A 10,124-nucleotide genomic window follows, 5' to 3' on the forward strand; every position below is an offset into this window, starting at 1 on the left:
CTTAGCATTGCTGCTCAGGTTTGGCTGACAGCCCAGTGGCTTCACTCATTAACCTCCCTCGAGCTGCAGAATGGACCGGCCCACACGCCTGTGCTATTTGCTGTAACACCTCAGCCTCTTTGCGGCACAGCCAATAAGAGGCTGATGGGATGATGGGGAAAGGTGTGCTTGCCGGACACACGTCCCTGTAGATGAAGGAGCTAAACATAATCACAAAGCATCAACACCCAGCTGCAGGTGAAGCGTAACACCAGCTGGTCAAATCTGACACAGTGAGGTTTTCGTCCCAGGCATAACAAGTCATTTCTCCTTTTAGCTCATTCTCTTGTTCATGATGTGCGTGTGGTGGCATCATGTGCTTTTCTTTGAGGCATGAAACCACAAAAAGATCACTCACACATTTTATTTTGAAACCACTGCGAGGTATGGGAATGTCCTGTGCAATTTAGCAATAAGTCATATGCTCTCTTTACTGTACTGCATGCTCCAGTTCCCAACAAGTATGACCCGGCATAAACCCTTTGAGGGAGGCTTTTTTTAATCTATCTCTGATCGATTTAACGTATGTAACAATAAAACTTAACAGGAACATCACAGGTTTAAATTACACCTGTCTAACACATAAATATTTTAGTTTTTACAAATAAAACAACAGTTTAATTTTATTTTTCTCAAGTTGAATGTTAAATCATTATATTACCCCCTAACATCTCCATCTCCTCACTCAATCTAAAGAAGTATACAGAACATTGTTGTTTTTAAGAAAATGAGGCATATGTCTAGAAACTCAGCTTTTAAAAGTGAATTAATTGAATTATTATTCTAAAATTATGTGCACAATACTGTAAGTTGCACAGACTTATCAGTACAGCAATGCTGAAACCATAGATAGATAGATAGATAGATAGATAGACAGACAGACAGACAGACAGACAGACAGACAGACAGACAGACAGACAGACAGAGACAGACAGACAGACAGACAGACAGACAGACAGACAGACAGACAGACAGACAGACAGACAGACACCCAAGAAGGCTTGAGCTGAAGTTCACAAACTAATGGATGGACAATCTCCTTCAGGATTTTTTGGTAGAGAAATAATTTATGGTTCAATCAGTAATAGTAAACCGCCCAGGACCTCAGGCAACAAAGCAGCCCCTGACCATAACACTACCACCATGTTTGACTTTAGTTTTGTCATTGCACACAATATTTTCCCAAAGGTCTGGGGGGACCATCAATGGTTTTACCATTTTTATCCAGTCTCTTTCTTATTGTTGAATTTTGAACACTGACCTTAACTGAGGCATGCGAGGCCAAGATATATTATTTCCACAGTAACAGGTTGTGTTGGAGAGCTGTCTCAGAAAAAAAGAACATAAAAAGAATGAGTGAATTAAATCTTTATTTCAAACATGTAAACAAATAATAAAAATAATACAATTATGAAACAAAGCAAAGTAAAAACATAAATTAATTTACAAAATACACACAATGAGATAGAAATATAGGGATATAAGTTTATACTTCAACCTGCTCCTTTTAAAACATGTTAGAAGACATTTTATGTGTGGAAAAATGTCAAATATTGACTTTATTAATGTATAAAATAAATAAATCATTTTCTTTTACCTAATAAAAAAATCATACTTTGAATAATGACTTCTGTATTTACTCAGGTCACCTTTATCTACTATTAAAATGTTGATGATTAAAGTGTTTGATCCAAAATATTAAAGTGTTAAAATTAAAAATAAATTTAAAAAAAACAGAAGAACATGGTATGGTGGGATACTTTTGTCACAGCACTGTACCCACCATTTAACTATTTTTAAGTAGGCTAATTTCTTTTAGCCACTTTAAAATAGGAAGGACAACATAGCAAGCCATTCAAGTAAAGCAGATGTGTGTTGATGTTTTAAGTCAGGAATTAGCATAAAGAAAACACATTCTAGTCTAATTTTGTATATATCTACATTATTAACAATAATTACAACATTTAAGACAACTGTAAAAAAAAAAGGCTGAAATAGGATCTAAGTTTGTCGTGTGAAGAGGATGGTAAAAAATATATCCAAATATCACCAAGTTATTGGAGTGAGATTATACATTTATATATGCACTAAACCCTAATCAAAGTATTTTGATACATTTTTATCAATATTAGAGGACCAATAATTGTGGAGGGCCCTGTATCTAATTTTATCAACATGCAATATAAAAACATAGAAATGCTTCAGTCAGTTTAAATGAAGTTCCATCTTCAGCAGTTGAAGTCAACTCAAACTTCTTCCAAACAGGAAAGACAGAACTCCCCCAAAATGTTCACAGTGTGATTGAGGTATGATTTGGTAACACAAACACAGACAACATTCTGTTTAAACTGAAACACAGCCATTGATTAATAATTTCAAACGAATTTGCTCAAACAGATCTGGTTTTGCAAACCGAACGTCTCAAGCAGAACTGAAAAGAAGTTCAATATTTTAGCAAAGGTCTTCAATGATTTCATGTCAAGCAAGCGCTATCTTTTGAAAGTTTCTGTTTGACTGGAGAACAGGAGTGGGAGGGAGATTGTGATCAAACAACCTCAGAGTAGGGAGGGAGTAACTTACAGCATTAATCAAGAAAGATCACATGGTGCGCGTGTGTGACTCCGCGTGCACTCAAACTCGCGTGTGTGCCTCTTTTTGCTCTTGTGATCATTAGGCACTGCGCAGGCCAAATGTCTTGGTATCATTTCCTCTCTCCTTCTCTCTCTCCCACTCTCACTTCTGCATTCACACTACAAGATCCTTTAAAGACGGATGCAAATAGAACTGGGAAAAAACATTACTCTTATCGCTGAGTAAACATTCAAAAATGAAGGTTATGCAAAAACGACTCTGTTCATTCTTGAGCTTTGAATTATGCATTCTAAAACAATGTGTTTCTGTGGTTCACTGAGGATATTGCTGACTCCATCAGGCAGCAATGTCAAATCTCTTTACAGTTACAGAAAAACTTATAGTTATTTTATTCTCAATTACAGAAAACAGAGAGCGCCTCCCAGACAGAGAGCCATAAAGGAAAGAAGTACCAGTGTCTATAAATAAGGGGGCATAAAGGGGCATTTCATACCAAAGATGGGGAAATCTTTAATTTTAAGTTAAATTATACAACAGAAACACTATAAGACATCAGTAATTCCTTCCCTCACTCAAAATTAATCTTATTTTCTCTTCTTCTGTGTTCATATTGCTTATAGGCCAAAATGAACACGCTGTGTGTGTGTGTGTGTGTGTGTGTGTGTGTGTGTGTGTGTGTGTGTGTGTGTGTGAAAGTGACTCACCCCGTGTCAGTTACTCCTCTACTAAAGTGTCCTTTCCTTTTTTACTTCACACCTCTCCACTTAGCTATTTTAGGGCCATGTTAGCAGAACTAGTAGTATCTAGAGGATCACACACACACACGTAGTCACACTCAGACCAACATGCTACATCCACTGGGAGTCTTGGGAGAGGGAGTGAGAGCCGTGCATCTTTTTATGGAACAATAGCTGATTCGGTGTAGCTGACAGAAATACCCAGGGTTACTTGCAAAGTGAAAAATATCGAATTGCATAAGATGGTGAGAGGACTTGACCACGTAAATGCAACAGTAGCTCTCTCACACAAAGGCAAACATACACATACACACACAAACACACACCTTTCCTCGCTCACACTCACACGAGCATTGGCTGGGATATACACTAATTCACACACACATACACACAAAATGATGTCCTCATAGTGTCCTGCAGGCAGGCGGGCAGAGGCGGAGCGGGATAGAGAAACTGGAGCTGAGGCAGATTGCTGACTCAGGGAACAAACCAGTCAGAGAGAGAAAGTGTGTATATGTGTGTATGTGTATGAGTGGAGGGCATTGTGCTGTGTTGAGGCCTCTCGATTTGTGTGAGTGTCCCGACCACCATTCTGCTCACTTTGAATTATTTCACCCCACCACTTTGTGGTTAGGACAAAAGCTGCCTACTTGCAAGACTGGCAAACCAAAAAGGCCAATGTCATATTTTTTGTAAGAATTCAATTGAGAGAAAGGAGAAGTAAAAAGAAGAAGTTTGCCTCAGTCTTACTTCTTTCAGTTGTACTATTTCACTCCTGGTTTTTCTTCTGGGCAAATAATTGTCAGCATGTAGACTTGTCTAGCAATGCAGAAGTCACAACTTAAGGGAGTAAGGAATTTTATCTATTTTAACTATCAAGTATAAACTCAGTTTAGTAAAATAAAATTACAATAAACACATCTGATTTAGGTAGATTTAGTTTTTGGCCATCCATCCTCTAGTATGACCAGTTTCCCTGTCCTGTTGGATAAAATAATTTCCACAGCATGATGCTGTCACCACCATGTTACACAGTAGGGCTTTTGAGTTCAGAGCGTTAGTTTTCCGCAACCTCGTGTTTTCCCTGCAGATCAAAAAAATGAATTTATTCTCATCTGGCCAGAGCACCGTCATCCATATGTTTGCTGCGCTTCCTGCATGGTTTGTGAAAAACTGCGAAGAGGACTTATGACTTTCTTTCAACAATTCAGCAAAACAGCCATTGTTCCATTAAGGCCAAATCAGTGGAGTACATGACAAATAGTTGTTTTATTAGCATGATGCTGCCACCAAAATGTTTTGTGTTGAGGATTGTGTCCTTCAGGTGTTTTGCATGTAATCTAAAAACTTCTTCCACAGGTTTGCTGGGGCCCATACTGAAAGTGGAACCTCATTTTTTTGTTGTTGTTTTTTTAACAATGTATTTCTTCCGAAAGCTATCCATAAAGGGAATATTTGCAGAGAGCACAAATAATAGTTTCCTTTTAACAGATTTTTAGACCTGAATCTGAAATTCAACTCAGTTCAATTAAAAAAATCAATTCAATACTTTTTTTAATGTAAAAGCTAGGTAATATGTTGTTGTCATGATACATGTTGATGGCAAGAAGGATTTCCTGAAGTGCTCTGTATTACAGCAGATCTTTAAAACATCTGACTGATGACACTGTTGCTGCATTACAGTCTCATGAACACAATGTTGATGAATGTCTGTTATATTCTTTATTTTCTGAAGAATCCTTATTTTTTGTCACTTTATTTTTTATTGACCATTTCTCCTTCATAGTCAGGATAGTACAAACGGTAGTGGTTACATACAAACATCAACATAAAAAACAAAGGTTGGTATGTGGGAGCTACATTCTAGGCAAAGAACCAGTTATCCTGTTTTCTTCAACACAATCATGGTTGTCCTGAGTTCTATGTTGCTGTTCTGTTTTGTTCGTTGTCTATTTTGTCCATTTTTCTTTGTGCTGAGCTTCTTGTAACCTGAAGTGGTATGTCATCTTTTTCATAATATGGATTTCCTCTGCAACCTGTATCCATTGGTCCAGTGCAGGGTCTTCTGTTCTCCATCTCCTTGTGATAGCCTTTTTACCTGCTACTAAAAATCCTAATTTTTACAATCACCTCTGGAGGATCCAAAGCAGTCCACAGAACAGAAACAGTATTTTTTATCAGCTTGTTCAGCTTTTTTAAGTCAGTAGCTCTGATGCTTCTATCTCAACATCTGACTGCTGCAGAGTTGCACTCTCCACAACAGACCTCTAGAAGGTTTGTACGATCTTGCTTCAAACACAAGCTTTCTCAAGAAGTGCATTCTGAATGTGTCTTCAGTCCTGTCTGTTGTCTAAGTGAACGCTGAGGTGTTTGTACTCCTCCATCTCCTTTAATTCTTCTCCCATGATAGAAATACTGTTTGGAATATTTCTGTTTCTCCTGAGATACACAAAACTCTCCTTCGTTTAAATTCAAGATAAGATTATTGTTCCCACATTATGCAATATAGGGCCAATCTGCTCTCTGTACTCAGTTTCTTGTCTTTCATATACACAACTGAAGAGTCATCTGAGCATTTTTATGAAAATGACATGACTTGCACTGAAGTGAAGAATGAGTACCGTTCCCTGTGGTGCCCCTATGACTACCTCAGACACACAATCCTTCAGACTCACAGACTGTGGTCTGTTTGCCAGGCAGTCATTGATCCAGGTGATTGTGGAGGGCTCCACCTGTGTCTTCTGGAGTTTCTGACATAGCAAATTGTGGTGAATTGCTTTGCAAACTCTGGAGAAATAAAAGAATATGATCCTCACAATGCTGCCTGCTTTGTCCAGATGACAGAGGATTTGTTGAAACAAGTTTATCATGGCATCTTCAACTCCAACTCCATGACAATAAGCAAACTGTAGTGGGACATGAAAGATGCTGTTTCTCTGATTAGTGCTCTATGAGAAACACTTGACTAAAAACAGACAAGGCAATTACAGTGTACACCTCAGTATTCCTCTTACAAAGACTGTTGAAAAATTTGGACCAATCAAGAGTTCTGCAGCTCAGTCTGGTGTATTTACTTGCAAAGTACCAAATGTCCAGAATTCCCTTATGTCCAAAAGTTCTCATAGCTTACATCAACTCCAATGCATTTACTGTGATTTTATGCGACTGACTTACGAAACATATTGCATAGCTTTACAATGGAAAGAAAACTCTGAATTGTTTTCATAAATGTTTGTAACCAATGTCCTGTTAAGTGTGATATATTCAGGCCCCTGAATCAATACTTTCTAGACTCACTTTTCAGTGCAATCACAACTGTTTGTTTTCTGGGGGATTCTACCAGCTTTGGACATCTTGAGATACTGTACATTTATCATTCTTTTTTGAAAATAGGTCAAGTTCAGTCAACCTTGACAGAGAGAACATCTGTGAACATCAATTTTCAAGTCCTGCCACAGTTTTGTGGGTGGATTTAGGTCTGGAGTTAGACTAGGACATTCAAACACATGAATAGGCTTTGTGGACATCATGCTTATTCACTAAGGCGCTCTTTCTTTTTTTAAAGATATTTTTCAACACTAGTGGCCTTTATTTATATTTTCTTGACAGTAGGCAGACAGCAAAGAGGGGTAGAGAGAGGGGGAGACATTCGGCAAATGTGGCCGGATCCAGGACTCTAACCCGGGACGGCCGCTTTGACGACTTTAGCCTCTGTACATGGTCGCGCGCTCAACCACTACACCATCAGGGCCGCGCCCCTAAGGCTCTCTTTCAAACCTTTGCGGCCTTTACAGAACATGCTTAAATGTGCAGTACACCGAGATCCGGGTGGCAATGAAAGTGATGTGTACTCTGCACTCCAAAAACAGGAGCATCAAGTCAGCAACATCCAGGTGGTTTTGGTTTACCCTCAGATTTTATTGCTCCCTTGATGTCTCACTTGGCCTCTTCTGCTCCATTATTTGTCCTTTATTGTTGGCTAAAAATACATGCTGCACTGTCACTATAACAGATTATCACAGATGAAACTTGCTGCCAGCATTAGACAGTGTTTGAAACAGTAGCAACACCATCGGCTCCACACAGACACGCACAAAAGCCTTGGATCATGATGGTGTTGGCAGATCAGTGTTTGCAACTGTTTGTTATCATGTAAAAAAGACTGTTTGTGTGTATGCTAGACAAACAGGTGCAGTAATCTTACGAGGATGACTGAGCTGTTGCGGGGTTGACTGTGAAAGTGCAATAGTTACTGTAGGTCACAGCAGTTGGAGAACAGGAATAACAAATACTGTCGCACGTACGCACACAGACAGGGCTGCACCTGTGCAGTAACAGGAATATGTATGCGAGAAAATGGCTGGGTGGGTGATGCAGACAATGAAAATATATGTGAGCAAATGTCCACAAGGCTACATGAGAAAGTAGGTTTTATATGTAAGAGAGGGAGAGTGAGGGAAAGTGCGAAAAAAGCAGGGTTGACAGGCCATGCTTGTGTCTCGTAAGAAAATGAAATAAATAACAACTTCTCACTCCCGCTTTCACACTTGATGTGCAACTCACCCGAGTCTGACGGAGACGGCACAAGGTGTCACTGTTCAGGGCTGGGGGAGAATTTTCCTTCTTGTTTCTTGTTCCCATAGCAACTGTGCAATGACCTACGGTGACCCTCAAGAACAGTACAGGGATGGAGGTGAAGAAAATGTTTTCTGAGGTAGATGACAAAAAAAAATCTGAAAATGTCCATTAATATGGAATCAATCGGTAGGTTTACAGGCACATCTCCATAAATTGGAATATAATCAAAAGTATAATTTTTTGCATTCTGTCTGATACTGTATACATACTATATATTACACACAGAGTGATGTGGTTGAATCGTTTATTTCTGTTAATTTAATTAATGCTTTAAACAAATAAAAATCACATATCCAGCTGCTTAAGAAATCAAATATTGCATAAGACCAAGACAATGATGTATTTTCAACACAGAAAATAATCGTTATGAATTGTACGATATATGCATTTAATATTTAGTTTTGTATCTTTTTGCAAAAAAAATACTTGACAACATCTCTGTAGGATTTAGGTCAGGTATGTGCTGGTCAACCAAGCACACTGATATCATGGTCATTAAAATAGGTATTGGTACTGTCAGTGCAAAAGGTACAAAGTCCTTCTGCAAATTAAATCGGCATCTCTATATAGCTTATTAGCAAAAGGAAGCATGAAATGCTCTCAACTTTCTTGGTAAGATGGTTGCTTCAATTTTGGACTTTATAAAACAGAGTGGACAAACACCACCTGAGTGCTCCCCAAATCGCCAGTCACTGTGCAAACTTCACAATGAACTTCAAGCAACTTGGATCCTGTTCCTCCTCCACTCTTCTTCCAGATCCTGCAAACTTAACCCTCAAAAATTCAAATTGGGCCCTCTTTTCCCATAACATAGAGTAGGCATTTCTAGGAGATGCTGTTGCAACACACTCCCCATTGTTAAAAAAAGCTCACTCTGCCACAGCATAGGTGTTATCCCAGTGTTCTATATTATTTTCAACTGCCATGTGTTGTAATTATGAATATGAATATATTATTTAATATTTAATATCAATACTTTAATATTTCATTAAATAATATTTTGTCTGTTAAGGGTTGTCCTGTGAATACCAGCCCAATAAGGCAGTGGCATTAGGACAAAATAGAAAGGTGTGAGACATTATTGAACAGCAAAACTCTGCACACATATGGAATGAATTCACACAATTTCTTAAAATACAAGCATTTATTAACAAAAATAAGTCAACTCACAGTCAAACATATTTCAATCAATAAACTCTTTATTATGCTAAAACAATCCAACAAAACTACCAAGCAGAATTAAAGAATAAGGAAGACTAATGGGTTATGTAGAATATAAACAAGTTGATCAAAGATGATTGAAAACCATGACCAAAAGAGTGATGCAACATTACCATGCAATGTTTATGTTTGAGAACCAAGGATTATCTTGAAGAATCTGGAAGTGAAGTTAAGTTAGTCTTGGAACTAACTTAGGCAATAATCGGCATACCTTTAGACAACCATTCACAATGCAAGATCAGATTAAGAATGATCTGCTGAATAAAACCAACCTTCTGGATGACTAATTCTCAACGGTGTTTAATTAGCTGCCTTTATTTATTAAAATAATATTTAAAGAAATATTATTTTGAATAAGAACCAAATCTTTGAGAAATAGGCTTAATTGTGTTACTTAGTTATAAACTTTAGTAAAAATAATATTTAGGGAAATATTATTTTCTAGATAGAAAACTAACAACCATTTTGGGTAAATGATCTTTAGTAGGCGAGCACGTGTTCTTAGCTGTTAGCGGTTGAAGCTAACAAAAGAACCTTATAGGTTATCATCAGAATCAAACACATACCTGTAAAATACCATTAATAAAAAGGTTAAAATCCATAAGCGCGGACGGCACATTATGGCCGATCTTTGTTTAAAATCACCCTTTAAATAAAGTTTGTCTTAACTTAAAAAAAACAAAAAAACAGAACACATAAACTGAGCACATGTGCTGAGCAGAAAATCTGCTAGCACTAAGATGGCTGAGTTTCAACACAAACAAAACCAAATGTCATAAAACGAAAAATGTTTAGATTATTTCATTCTTAACTACTGCCCAAACTCTGCCCAACTCTACCCAAAAAACAACCTCTTACGTGAACCGTGCTGAGGAAAAGTTGTCTGGGGTGAAAACA

Source organism: Girardinichthys multiradiatus, chromosome 1 (genome assembly GCF_021462225.1).
Source record: "Girardinichthys multiradiatus isolate DD_20200921_A chromosome 1, DD_fGirMul_XY1, whole genome shotgun sequence".
In the NCBI taxonomy this organism is placed as follows: domain Eukaryota; kingdom Metazoa; phylum Chordata; class Actinopteri; order Cyprinodontiformes; family Goodeidae; genus Girardinichthys; species Girardinichthys multiradiatus.